The 15,257-nt window shown below is 42.1% G+C and overlaps 1 long non-coding RNA gene across 1 annotated transcript; it reads left to right on the top strand.

Annotated features, from left to right (window-relative positions):
* Window positions 1-1,405: 1,405 nt before the first annotated feature.
* Window positions 1,406-14,371, top strand: LOC106009320 (uncharacterized). The gene is made up of 3 exons (XR_001183378.3): window positions 1,406-1,484; window positions 3,098-3,202; window positions 14,251-14,371. It is a non-coding gene; the product is annotated as an uncharacterized LOC106009320 (long non-coding RNA).
* Window positions 14,372-15,257: the final 886 nt, after the last annotated feature.

The following is a 15,257-nucleotide window of genomic DNA, read 5'->3' as shown; positions in this document are numbered from 1 at the left end:
TGTCAAAACTCATCAGTCTTGGGCCAGGGATTTAGCTCAGTGGCACTGTGACTGCCTCGTGCAAGTACAAGGTCCTGAGGTCGATCCCCGGTAGGAAAAATAAACCAAAAACTTCATCTGTACATTTCACACATATATAGTTTACGTATTTGAATTATACCTCAGTGGTTACTGAGTAATATTTGCAATAGTGATTTCTATCATATGACTTTACAAAATAAGTCTACTTGAAAGTATTGGAGAGCTGAAAAGGCAGTGAAGAATAACAGTCAAGATCCAGAAAAAGACAGAAGCTCAGAAAGGTGAGCCTGGTGTTTAGGGTCATTTATCCCTTGGGAAAGCCCATGAAATGTTTACTTTAAAAAGAAGAGCAATATTGAAAATGGGTGAACAAGATATCCAACTCAATTTTCTTTTAAGTTTTTCACATATTTGTTTTCAATGATGAATACTATGTAGCAAAAGATATATGGAGAAGGAAATAAAGCAAGGAAAGGATTAACAAAAACTCTTCTCTCTATTTAGAGGTGTAAAATAAGAAGTTTTCTTGAAGACCCAAGTAACCATGCCAGGTGGAACACAACTGCTGGTCATTCTCAGACTAGGAGAGCTGTCTGTTGCTGAATCAGCAGGAAATAGCACTGGGATTGTCAGTTGGGTGCAGCCCAGCAGTGTGGCAGCAATTTGGCTGACAATTTCCTTCTATGTTTCAGTGTAATTGAATTAGCATCCATGGAGACCATCTCCTAGACATCAGCAAATGCAATACCGTGGAGCAGGAGCCGCAATTTATCTGGCATTATGAGGGATTGAATTGCCATCCAATCCCACATCTCTCCTCATTGCTTTGTGTGTGCTTGTTAGAGGAAATTAGGAGGATGCAATGAGCCTGGGAACAATTAAAATCTTCTCACTTAGCCGATTCCCAGTAGCGATATCAGAGTCCGCCTGATAGGGACTGAGGCTTTGTCAGCCAGTGTACACAACTTTGTAAATGTGCTTTCAAATTTCAGCCAGTGGATGAAAATTCATTGCACTCCAGCTAAGGATATAGATTGTTAAAACACAGAGGAATGAAGGCATACAGGGACAGCCATGATATGAACCAGTCAGAATCTCATCTATAATGAACAATGACCAGGTGTCCTGAAGCTTAATCCAGCTGGGAAGAGTACTTCTAAGGCAATGGAGATGGATGGCCAGCCAAAGTCAGGGTCCAGTGTATTAGTCAGCTTTCTCATTGCTGGGCCACATACCTGACACAATTTAAAGGAGAAAAAATTTGGCTCACGGCTTCAGGGGATTCAGTTCATGATCATCTGGCTAGGCTGAAGCATCTGGTGGAATCCCTTAGCAGAGCAAAGTTGCTGACTTCATAATGGCTTGGAAGCAGAGCAAGGGAACGGCCCCAGAAAGAAAGGTACCAGAGACCAGATAGAGTTCTCCAAGTTGTACTTCCATGACCCACTCAGACACACCCAGAAGTATGCTTTACTTATCTGCTATATGATTCCCAAGCCAATCAAACTGACAATTAAGCCTGACCATCACACCCAGGAAGGCAGCACCCAGCATTGAATCCAGGGAGAATGAGAATAGAAGTTGGGGATGTTAAAATCAGGATGGAAGGGAGAGTAAAGAATAGCATGGGCAAATGATTCAGAACGAAGGTCATGACTACCAAGAGAATGAGATATTCAATGTACTTTAAGGCTAGAGTGGATTAAAGGATTATTTACTTTCTGGAGGAGGTGCTGGAGAGGACAGCTGCTGGGAAGGAAGATGATATGAAAGAAAGAACAAGTTTTGGGAGTGACAGGAGTCTGAGGCTGAATCCCAGTCCTACCATGTTTGATAATTAAAGCACTTCATCCCTGGGATCTTCTGCTTCCTCAGTGAAAACAAGAAAACTCTCTGGCAAGGTTAGATGATTGGGCTTGTACAAAACACTTAGTCTTAGCTTGGGTGCCACTAGAAGGGGACCTTAGGGTAAGAATTTGAGTGCAAGCTAGCTACTTATTTGATATGTAGTGGAAGAGAACTGGGAGGAAGTGATACTAGAAAGAGAAAGAAGGCAATAAAAGGTTTATTATCAAGTCAGCTATGACTGCAGGCACTGGAAATAGTCCCATGGAATTCTGAGAAAACATACAGAACACATACCTCTGTATTATCCCACTCAGAGATGAGGATCTGGGAATTTTACAAACCTATTGCTCTAAGTCGTAGGCTGAGGGCTATTCTGTGGGTAGGGGCTGCTGATTCCCTGGCAATTCTGGTCTGCCTTGGAAGTGGGCAGATTGGTCTTCTTCCTGTTCAAGGAAATCCCCAGGCACACAGGTGTCCATGTTAGCCATGGAAGATGACCTTTCAGTCCTGCTGCCATCAGCTCTGATGGGTCACTGGCTACTTCTACTGCCAGTGTCAAAATGAAACATAGCATTCCTGTTTGGGGGTAAGAAATCCAAGAAAGAAAGTAAGGACCAAGTATTTCAATGTTTTGAAGAGAAGTACAATTCTTGCAACATGACTAGAGGCAAAGAAGGTAGTCAAAACCTGTTTTATCTTAGCCTTAGCCTACATTTTAAATCTAATTCAAGGGTATAAGAGGGTTCAAGTTGAAGTGTAGGGCAGGGAGGAAATTGGAAGAATTTCTTTGGATAAAGCTGATAGAGCACTAAAATATTTTCTCTTCCCAACTCCACAGGGGAAGAAAGGGGTGTGGTTCCCTCACCTGAAGCCTAGTGGGAGGAGCTTTAAGAGCCACCTGGGGAACTTGATTTGTGTTCCCTAAAGATTGCAGAACCTCATGGGCTGGAGTGTGATTCATGCCCAAGAAATCTAAAGGACTCAAGCCTGGCTAAAAGGGGTTACAGTTTGTAAAAGCTAGTGTTTTCCACAGGAGAGAGAAAACAGGGCCCAAGAAGAAAGAGGGCATGCACAAGAATGCTGACTTGGGAATTTTTTTTTTTTTTTTTTTTGGTACCGGGGATTGAACTCAGGACCTTCCACTAGTGAGGCAGGCTCTGGAACCACTGAGCTAAATCCCCTGCCCTGACTTGGGAATATTTGAAAAATGATTTGCTTAATCTTCCAGAGCAGTGATGAGACCCTGGCAGTGAAAGTCTGAGAAGAAACAAATCCAGAGATGATGTTGTTACTGGAGAGTGGAGAACACAGCTCTACTGCCAGAGAACCACAGGTGAGAGATGAACCCAGAGTCCTCACAAACAGGTGTGCAGTCCATGCACTGAACAAAATCACTCTTTTAGGAGCATTGCAGTAATCTAACCATGTTCTGCCTTTGGATGTGCGTGCCCATGTGCACTGGCAAAAACCTAGATGAAGGGGAACACTTTGTTTCTTACAAAAGATCATACCTATTTGCCGATCTGAGTATCTTTTCTCTAATTTCTGAGATCTTTTCTCTAATTTCTACAAAGGTTTTGTTGTGCCTCAGAGCCAAAAGAGAAAAATTCCAAAGATTACACAAAGTCCTCAAGAGAGAGTAACAGTGTTCAGAGCCCAGCTTACAGCAATTCCAGTGAAATGAGACCTTTTCTGCCCCTTATCTCTTCCCATTGAGCTCTCTCCAACCTCAGAGAGGTAGGGGCAGCCTGGCTGGGGTGGGGTGGGGGTGGGATTGAAGGCAGCATCACCACTCAGGAAATGCAAGAATCTTACATATACATTTCCCCCTGCAGCCTCTGTCTGTGGCAAATCTTAGTGAATGAAGTGCAGGGATTTGACCACTGCACTTAACTGGACATAGAAATCACTGAACTGAACCACAGAGACCAAAGATGTTTTTCATACCTACAAATAAGCACATGAGTCAAAGAACCTATCTGACATTCATTCAGAGTCAGCCTGAGTCCTGTGACTGCATAATAATTGGCTGACAATGGTAGTTTTTATGAATGTGTCTCACAAGTTCTTTTCTTTCTGTACGCAGATAATTTATAGAAATTACCCAAAAGGCATTCGGTAGATGGGTAGTTCTTGAGCCACTTGTACAGGTGAAGGTTACCCCAGAATTTTGGAGCTAAATCCTAAGGTGTTTGCATATGATGGTCAGCTCTGGTTGGGCAGTCCCTGGCCCATTGGGAGGAAATGAATGGCCAAGAACAAGGTTTGTATCCTCAAGCAAAACATGAAGGGCCCCTGTGTTCCAACTGTGGTGGATTGTCAGCTCCAGGGAAAACGCATTTGCTGCTTTCATGATGCTGGCTCCCAGAAGGGCATCTTGCTTATTCCCACTGGACAACAATTCTTCCTGAACCAAAACCTCAGGGTGGATTGGGGAGGGCAGTGGGACTGTCTGGTGCCTGCACCACCATCAAAATGCAGACAGAACCTAACCCCAGAGCTCAGATACCAGCCCTAGTGCAGACACAGGTGAATCTTCCCCTCCTTTAGGCTTTAGAGAAAGTGCACTTGGAGGCCTCTGGTGCTGAAAAAATAAAATGAGAACTAAGATGAGGAGATTTCTACATACAACTTCTGCATTTACTGCCTCCTGTCCTTCCTGGACACTATGGACAACTGCTGTTTTACTTAGACTCAATGTGGAACCTTTAGCTGAGCTGGCTTCTTTCACTGCAAGATGCAGAGCTCCCTATGGAAAACTTTTTGCTGAAACCCTGAGATCTACACCCAATATTTCTATTGAAGTAGAGTGGGCTTTAAACTCACACAAATCAGGGTTTGAATCTTATTAGCTGTGTGATGTTAGGCAGATCACTTCACTTCTCTGAAGTTAGGTTTCCTCACCTAAAACATGAAGCTAAAATTATCTACATCTCAGTTGTGTGTAAAGCAGAATTGCATTTAACATGGTGATTATAGTAACCAGCCTCCAGAAATATGTAATAGTTGTCATCATTGTTATTGTCTCCTCTTCCTCCTCATCCTTCTTCCCCTCCTTCATTTCCCATTGGCATCCTCATGGATGTGTTCACATAGTTCTAGTTTTCTGGGAAAATTTACTGAAGAAGTGGCCGTATCATTTATTTCCTAAAGAAACCTCTATTTTTTGTACCAACCCTTAATTACAAACTCTGTAAATATTGTCAGAGCTGGAAATACTTTTTTCATTATTGAATAAGAAGGTTTCCCCCTTGTCTCTTTTGCAATCTCCTCAAGCTCTAATTCTGTTTCCAGGGGATTCTAAGGGGAAGTAATTTTGCATGATGTGAAATTTACATCTAAAATCAAATTTAACATCTTAATTTCCAATGGGCAAACCCCAATATCTCCACACATATCCATAATGCCAGAGAAAATAGCAGTATCTTTTGTTCCAAAGCCAATTCCCTCCAAATCAGTTTTCTCTTCAGTAATTTATCTGAGCTTCAGTTCCTACATCTGTAAAATGGGTCTGTAATATGAACTATACACTCACAGTGTTGCTCTGCAGATGGATGAGTGACTAAAGAACTTGAATTATAAGCAATGTCCGTCAATCCCTCCTTTGGCAGTGGAAGAAATCTGTGGTTCCAGTCCATTGGGGCAGCTGGTCAACCTATGTGTCCAGGTTGTGTTTGATCAGATTTTCTGTGTTGAGCAAGACTGATTGGCTGTAGGATGCTTTTTGTGAATTCTAATCAAATATCCCATTGGATGTAGCTATGGGGTCCTCTTGTGTTTTCACCGTTTATTTCTGGCCTCAATAAGCTGTAGGAAGGGAATTAGGGGAAAGGAGAGTGCTTTGGGGAAGTGGAGGAATTTGTCATAGGGTTTGTAGGTGAGAGCGTACCTGGTACAAGGCTGAAAGAAGGCAGGACAGAATTGTGAAGGTGGAGAAGTGGCTGCAAGTGGCAGTGTCTGAATATTATTCCCTGGGCATCCAGGCAGTGGGGAAAAGAATCAGAACAGAAGAGGGCCTTTCTCCTGTCTAACTCAATTAAGTGACTCCATGTGGAAAACCACACCGAAACGCTTCACAAAAGAGAAAAAGCAGAAGCAAAAGGGGATAACACTGGCAGTTTCCACACACTGAGCCCCATGCCAAGTGTCGTACGCTGTACATTCAACTATCACAGTGACCCCAGAAGTTGATGTTACTCTTATCCCCCTCACACAGAGCTGGTGATCAAGACCCAGAGGACTGACTTCTTCAACATTCCTCCAATACTCTCTTTATCTGCCAGACCTTCAGTGTTTCTCCATCACCTATTCACTCCTTAATAATTATTTATTGAGTATCAGGTTCTGTGCTAAGCACAAGGTGGGTTAGAATCAGGTAAGCAGAGAGAAGAGAGGAATAGGCTTTGAGACCAAGGGTAAAGAGCAGAGTAAAGCCAGAATCGGGAAGATTTTGGAATCAAGAAAGTCCTGAGCATGCCAGAAAACCAAGGTTTACCTAGAATTTGTCCCAAAGAAGACTCCCCCATAATCATATCTCCTTTCTGTTTCTGTTGTCATAGCAACAAGAGAAGCCTGTGAGGCTACAGAGTAAGCTTTGTTTTTCTCAAGGCTGTTGGAACAATAGTGTCACCCAACTGTGCTGAAAGGCAATCAGGAACAGAAATAGAGCCACAACCTCTGAGGTGAGGTGACACCTACTCCTACCAAAAAAACAAATTTTAGATTTTCCAAAGGCAATTATAGTACAGTAACCAGTAATAATTGTTTGAACAATTTATTTAGCACTGGGCTTCTTATAAGAGACTCACATGGATTTGCCCATTCAGCCTCACCCTATGAGGTAAGTAGGATAAAGATCCTCACTTAACAGATAAGCTAACTGAAGCTCAGAAAAGTGAAGTCACCCTCCCAAGGACACACAGCTTGGGAATGACAATACCAAGACCAGAATCCAGATTTATTTAACTCTAAGGACTGTAGGGAGCCATATACTTGACTGTCCCTCCCACAGTCCTATGCCCAGGAGTTTACTCCACTGCTCTGTGGACAAGGCCTGACCCACAACTAGGAAGACTGTAGCAGATGAGAAGTGAGCAATAGAGAATTTTCCTACCACTTACAAGCTTCCCAGAGCCCCGTTCTTCTCATCTGTACAATGGGAACTGTAGCATAAATTTCTTGGGAGGAATTCACATAGGACCCATAGGAAATATGCCCACAAAGAATGCTTCATGCCACACAGCAGTCTCCCACACCATCTTCCTTGGCCCACAATGAAAACAAAGATCAGAGAGCCCTGCATTAGGTGACTGTAACTCTTCAGTACCCCAAGACTGTGACACCTAGAATCTGTGCCAGGTCTTGTTCATTTCTTTTCCCCGGCATTATTTTTCCCTGTGGGACTGGCCATGTGACAAGTGTTTAATAAATATTTTTCTGAAAACAAACAGATACACATGCACATAAACACACACACACACAAACACATGCACACATACACGAACACATACAACAGAAAGGAAACACATTGGTGTATTCAACTTATTTCAAATTGTGACATTTTATCTTTCTTTTTGCTTATCTGCACCTCCTGACTTTCCTGTAATGAACACGTATTATTCGTGGCACTATCTAAGATTGTGAAAAACACACACCTGATTGCTACTATAGGTTGCCTCTGAAATATGGGGGTGAGGAGGATACTTAATGGGGGGCAGCTTTAAAAAGCTCTCTACATACATCCTTCTTGTGCTCGTTTTGTAATTTTCTTATCAAGAGAAAATAAGCTAGGTGGTACATTATGGCAGAAAGAACTTCAGCAAGGGAAGAACTTGCCTTCAAATCCTGACATCCACTGTAACTGCTCTGAGCCTCAATTTCTTTGTCAGTAAAATGGGTCTTAAAATGGTACTTGGTAGCATTTATTGGAAGGATTAAAGATGGCGTGTGTAAAAATAAACTCAGCACATAGTAAGTAGTCAATAATAAGCCAGTTATTGATAATTTACTCAGGGTAGTTCTGTCTGTGAGTTGACTCTGCATAAACAGGTGCTTCTCTATGTGACAAAAAATGAATGTTTCCCAAACACCCAACCAAAACTCACCATGCATCTCACCATAGTGAAGCATACATCAGAAAACTTAAAGAGTATTTGAAATAATTCTCTAATATCAAACTTGACCCCTTTGAGCCCCTTAGACGCCACTGTTGATAACAGCTCTTTAACTTCTCCAAGAACGTCAGAAGAAACTAGACACTTATTGTTAGTTTAAATTATTTTCTTTCTTTTTCTCTATTCCACCACAAAGCCTTCCTCTGGATAGAAAATTTACCAAGCCCTTTCCATCCCCCAAAGGTTGTGCAATGGTGAGTTTTAGCCCAGATACAATGGCAGTGCTAAGCTCACCTTCCCTTGTGTCTTTGGGAATTCTCTTGCTTGTTGACCCAGGTGCTCTACACATGCTCACAAAATCCATCTGCCAAACCTCATTAGCCACTGAGGCTTCTGCAGTGTTATTGTAAGTCCTTTATTTCCTGGCATTAATTTAAAGCAACATTTTCTCACCTTTGTAGGCATGTTTCCATGAGTTAGAGGCTGAAAAAATGGATTGCAATGGATGTTGTCACAAATTGTCCAAAATCAAAATGTTCAGTTCCATCTCCCATTTCATTTCTAAATAATTAGGAGTAGCTGCCTATAGCACCTGGTAGGAAGGACTCTGAGATGATTCCAAGGCAAAATAACAACAGCAAAGTATCAAAGAGGCACCATAGCCTTTTAGATTTCATGTTTTCCACTAACAGGTTACTAATGTCTGCCATGGCATGAAATCAAGGGCTATTGGCATATTTGACATCCAAAATCTAATTAACTCACTTTTTTCTTTCACTCCAAGGAAGCAAACTGGTATGAAGCCCATGTGATGCACTGTGACAATAATAACAGTTATTATGTAAGGAGTGCCACTATGAGCTAGGGGTTTCCCGGATATAATACACATTACAGCAACCCCACAGTCATCAGAACAGTGTTGGTTGTGTAATACAGCTGATTCACACTAACATAAGCAAAAAAGGAATGTTTGAGCTTGTATAACTGAAAGGAGAAGTTAGAGCTGAGAGTTAATGGAAGAGGAACTGGCATCATGACTGGTTCCAGAGAGGTCCATTCTCTTAACTCTACTTGTCTCTGATTGCATTTACCTGTTGATCACATCTTCTCCTAGCACAAACAGGTCTGTCCCATATAAAGAGGGACATACCTGCCATGTTTCCAGTGCATATAAAGTGCTACTTTTTCCCACTAGGTGTGTATCAGTCATAGGAAAAACTCTAGACAGTTTCGCTCACATGCCCATTTCTTGAATCAGTCAGTTTGTCATCAGATGGTTCGACTATCCTTTTGGCCAAAGGGTCTGTGTCTGTCAGTAGAAGAAAGGCATTTTTAAAAGTTTAATAAGCAGGTAAAAACAGGACTACTATGAAGAGTTGTGTGGCTGTATACTGCACAAAAGCCTCCAGCTGGGGCAAAGTGAGGGATAAAATTCTCCTTGTGGTCTGCTCAGCAAGCCATGGACCATAGTCCCAAATACATCTGTGAGAATAAGGAATGGCTTTTTCTAATTCATACAAAGGTGTCATTTGAACTACAGCAGCCCTGAACAAAAGCAATAGTTACTATGGACCACTTATAAACTCTAGTAAATAAATAATAATTATCTAATTTTTAAGATGAGTAAATAGACTCCATAGAGATAAAGTAGTTTCCCCAACTACTACACAACAGGAAATAGTAGAACCAAGATTCAAACCCAGGTCTGCCTGGCTACAAAGCTGTTGCTTTTCCTAAAATAACCTATTCAACCACCTGTGGAAAAAGTAGGACTCACCAGCTCCTAATATCACAAAGAAGTAAAAGAAGTGGATTCTTTGTGGCTCTTCTCTGTGAAAACCCAGTTAACCCCGCAGAGACAGACAATCTAGTCCAGAAAGCTGAGCCAAGTCTCAGATAAGACATGCCATAAAAACTGTATTTGTAAACAGCTTGAAAGCCATGATGTTTCACTTAAAAAGGTAATTTCTTGCTTGGAACAGTGAGAAATTAGATGCAATCTGTTTTGATTTTTTCCCAATTGAGGACATGCTTTAGTGACCAATTTGAAGACATGCCAGCATCCTTCTGTCTCGAGGATATGTTAGCTTGGTTTATGTCTCTATTCATAAAGGAAATCTAAATCATCTCACAGGAAAAGCATCACAGAATCCTGTGTATACAAAAGGCGTGGAGACAGGCTGAGCTGTCTTTTCCTAGATATTATTATTCATAATAGTAGTAATAATAACTATTTACTGGACATTTACTGTGTGTCAGACCTGGTACCAAAGACACCCATCACCACAAAGCTCTTTTAGAAAGTCGGATTGGGGGGTATTTTTGCTGCTCAGAATCTGAATACTACTCTGGTTCAGGGCAAATCCCCTGTTGGGTAGTTCTTGGCCACAGATGGACCAGTCTCCTTCTATGAAAGCAGAACAGACAGGAGATCCATAAGCTCTCCATTATCCTTCCAGAACATTCCATTTTTTAAAATTCTTCTTTAGAGTAGTTTTTTGTTTTTAGCAAAATTGAGCAGAAGGTTCAGAGATTTCCCATCTATCCCCTGGCCCCACACATGCATAACCTCCCTCATTATCAAGATCCCCCAGTAGGAATGATACATTTGTTACAACTGATGAACCTGCACTGACACATCATTATCACTGAAATCCATGATTTACAGTTCATCTTGGTGTTGCATATTCTGTGTGGACAAATACGTAATGAGATGTAGCCACCATTGTCATATCACCCATATTAGTTTCACTGCCCTAAAAGTCCTCTATGCTCTGATATTCAGCTCTCCCCCACCCCAACCCCTGGAAACCATTGATCTCGTCATTTTGCCTTTCCCAGAATGTCACATGGTTGGGATCATATAGTGTGTAACCTGTTCAGATTGTCCTTTTTCACTTCATAATGATAATTTTCCTCCATGTCGTTTCATAGCTTGATAGCTCGTTTCTACATTCTATTTTTTGCTTTAATTAACCAATATCTCTTTCTGTTATTTCCATCCAAGCACCCTGCTCCACAGAAGTCTCATTATCCTCATTTCACAGGTAAATCTGAGACTCAGAGACAGAACACTTGGTCAAAGAGTGAAAAAGCTACAGAGAGCAGAGCAAAACTCTATGCTAGCCTAAAGGAAGTATATCCAGCTCTATAGTCGGGCTGACTTGAACATAAGCACCACCTTTACCATTTATCTGCTGCTAGACCTCCTGCTAGTTACTTAACCTCTCTCTAGGGCTCCGTTTCTGCATCTGTACAATGTAGGCAGTTGTACCGCTAATACAGAATTCTTGCAAACATTAAAAGAAATCATGTATGTAGTGCTCTCCATGCAGAGTCTGGCATGTAGAAAACACTCAACACCTGTTAGCTGTTGTATTTGTTATTATTACTTGTGTTCATGAATCACTTTCTATCACATCACATTAGAAATGGTTATATGACCAGCTGGTGGGATTGTTTACTTTATTTTATCACTTCCCATCCCCTCAGAGTTATGATTGAGGGAAAGTGGTGGATGAATGATCCTTCCACCAGGGGATCTTTGAAATGGGGTGACTTCTGAAACCAGATATTTATTCTAGTTCTCTCTGTGTCTCAGGAGGACCCCAGCGCAACTCAGCACGAGCGCAGCCTGTGCTCATTGATCACGCTAATGACGATGGATTTCCTCCCCTTTGCCACTTGATCACCAGCTGCCCAGGGTTTTATCAGCTTTTTCCAGGGCAGAACAGGCCACTCCCACCCCTGCCCATGAGGGACTTTTCTTCTTACTCTGAGTCACCCAGAACAGAGCCAATTAAAGAACTCATTCATTTTTCCACCCTCCACCCCTTTAATTACCAACAGTGCTGAGAGTTGAATAACACTGAACAAAAGACAGATTTATTTACCCCAGGACATAAACAAGATTATCGGAAATAAACATTCAGAGGCCCTTAGCTCCTGGGAGAATTTTAATTCACTGACCCCTGCCTTCCAAAAATCTTAGGCCTTTTCACATAATTATAAAATCACCAGGAGTTTTGCCTGCTTGAGTTATTTGTTGGCACACATTTACCGGCCTGGTCCTTTGCTATGATTGGCCAATTATAGGAATCTACACTGGGGCTTTAAAGCACAGTCTTTTGAGACAATGCAGAAAACCTGAAAGAAATTTAGTTTTCCTGGTGAAGTTTTCCCAAGGTAGGCTTCCTGAAACTATGGAAGTGTGTAAACAGGAGAGAGGAGGTAGTATAATTACATCGATTAGAATACATTTGGCTACAAATCACTTAACCCCCACAGCAAACTGGCATTAAGCCTAGAAGGGAATCTGTTGTAAAGAGAAGTCCACCCTTAAAGCTAACTTCAGGCATGGCTCAGTTAAGGGGCTTTAACTATGTCCCTAGGTTCAGCCTTTCTCTACATCTGCTACATGTTTTTCTCTGTCTTGGCTTCGTCTGGGAAGGTGGTCTCTGGAACTCTCAAGTTTCCAACCTGTCACATCTAAAATTGAATTTCATAGGGTCAACTTTGGTCAGCTTGAAACAATTATGACTGAAGGGTGAAATGCATCAATAGGTTCTACCTAGGTCACGTACCCAAACTTACATCTAGAGTATGAGGTCAAGTCTACCTAAACGATGTACAAAGAGGGTATCATGGGGCGAATCCCCAAAGAAATATAAGGGTGCTATGTGCAGAAGAGTGGAGGTACCTGCTAGGTAGATAAAAATAATGGATGTTCATCAGGGTATTCCTTTGGGATATGGGTTTCAGAGCATCCTACAGCCTTCCTGGGGCAGCTTGAAAGTGGTCATTTTGGTATCTGTCATGTGTTAAGTATGTGTTCCTTCCAAAAATGTGTATGTTGACATCCTAACCCTCAATACATCAGAAGTGACCTAACTTAGAGATAGGATCTTCACAGAGGTGTCAAGTTAAAAGGCAATCATTAAGTTGGGCCCTACTCCAATAATCTGGGGCCCAGATAAGAAGGGGGAACTGGGACACACATGTGCGTACAGGAGAACGCCATGTGAACAGTAAGATGGCCATTATGAAACCAAGGAGAAAGTCCTGACATGGATTCTTACCAACTCTACCAACACCTTGATCTTGGACTTTGAGCCTCCAGAACTGGGAGAAAATAAGTTTCTCTTCTTTAAACTATTGAGTTGTGGCACTTGGTTACAGCAGCCCAGACGAACTAACATAGCATCCTCTGAAGAAGATGTGTGGCAGTGTTCAGGTCTCCGGAAAGCCTGAAAGGGGAGTTATAAGGCTCATTCCATGCACTAGGAGACTGCAGAGCTCTGCCCAATTCCTGGACATCTCTGGGAGTTTATGCCGCCATGATCACTCCTGGTTTCAAGCTTCTATTTCCATGTAGATTTCCTGTGTTCATCACAGCATTAGTTCAGATATTAAACTCAGCCCCTTTCCATAATTATCACCCTTAAACAGAATCCACTCACCCAAGAGATTTCTGTACACTTTGCTGAAGTCTGGGAGTGGGAAGAGAAGTCAAATTGGACATTCACATAAGGCTTCAAAATTGAACAACAAGAATCCATATTCATTGATTTGAAAAATATTTGTTCAAATGCTACTTTGCTCCAGGTTTAGAAAATGCAGTGGGGAACAAGAAAGACTAGTTCTTTGTACTAATGGAACTCATATTTTACATGGGAATACAGATGATATAAACAAGTAAAATGAGCAAGAGAATTCCAAATGGTACTAAGTTCCATGAAGAAAATAAGTGGGTTGAGTGGTAGAGATGATAAGCAAGTGGGCATTTTGGGGTGATTTTTATAAACCAGGTGGAGGCTAAAATCAGTAAATGCTTCTTGGAGGAGGTGAAGGTGGAGCTGACTCTGGAAGAAAAAGGAAAGGGGTCAACCATGCACTGGTGCTGGGCACCTGGGGTCCCATAATAATGAGGGTGAGATGGGTAATTTTCTACACCAACTTGACTGAGCCATGGGATGCCCAAATAGTTGTATTTGGTTAGACATTATTTCTGAGTACGTCTATGAGGGTGCTTCTGAATGAGGTTAACATTTGAATCTATGACATCTCACCCTACTGTCTTCAATCTGGGACATTGCTCTTCTCCTGCCTTCAAAATCAGGTCCAAAATGAAACATATTCTATCAAATCTCCTGGTTTTAAGAGGTAATTAAGCCACGAGGGCTCCATGCTCATGCCTGAAATTGGTACCATTATAAAAGGGCCAGTTTGGTTCCCTCATCTCCTCTCTTATCTTTCTACCTTCTGCCAGGTAAAGATGCACCAAGAAGGCCCTTGATGGATGCCAACACCATGATATTGGACTTCCTAGCCTATAGAACTATGAGCCAATAAACATCTACTAAATAAATTACTCAGGGTCTGACTGAAACTATCCCATAAGCTCTTCTGGAAGTGAATTTCTCAGCTCTATAACCATTCTGCAATTCCTGATGTTAGATATATTCTATATTTTATCATGTATAAATGTGCTGTATTATACAATACATGCGATGTATATCCTATTGGTTATATTTCTCTGACAAGCTCTGACAAATACAGAAGTCTGTGGGGCAACATAATTTCCCTGATGGTGAAGCTGGAGTTCCACGAATAGAGTGGAAATCACTACTGCCAGTCTCCCTAGTATGAGACCCACCACTGAGGATGTAAAGAGGTGGCCTTAGACTCTGTGGTGGAAGACGGGTGCGAGTTCCTCTGTCCTGACCATCACAGTCACTGTCCATGATCACAGAGTCGTTCCATGGGTCCTCAGCATGTTACCCCCAGGAGCAGTCAGCAGCAACACCTTACACCTGCTGCCCTTCTCCCCTCCCAGAACTTTGAGCCACATCAGCATGAAAGTCAGCCTGTTCTTTGTTGCTCCAGTGGCAAGAAGGAGAGGATCTTTCTGGAGCTGAGGGGAGGTGCTAGGGCAGTGCAGCAGCAGCTGGAGGCAGAAGGCGGGGAACAGAAGCAGAGAAAGCAGCACCACCTGGGAAATGGGAGGCAGTGATCCAGAGAACAGCGGCTGGCTAAAGTGACAAGTAAGATAAATTTGTGAAACATACCACATTCCCACATTCCCCAGTGAGGGACACCTGGTTTTATAAAGGAGAGTGAAAAAGGAGAGGGGAAGAATAAGCAAAGGAAGGAAGAAAGGGAAGGGAGAGGGAGAGAAGCTTCTAGAAATTGAGAGAGATGAAAGCTTAAACATCACAGTGAAAATCTTTAAAGGAGAAGCGGCACTACAGACTGGCAAAATCTGGGGCTGGCATG

The sequence above is a fragment of the Heterocephalus glaber genome, unplaced genomic scaffold, assembly GCF_053883595.1.
Source record: "Heterocephalus glaber isolate CG9 unplaced genomic scaffold, H.glaber_assembly_v1.0 deba00001687, whole genome shotgun sequence".
Lineage (NCBI taxonomy): Eukaryota > Metazoa > Chordata > Mammalia > Rodentia > Bathyergidae > Heterocephalus > Heterocephalus glaber.
The sequence above is the reverse complement of the archived record's forward strand: the minus strand, read 5'-3'. Positions and strand labels throughout refer to the sequence as shown.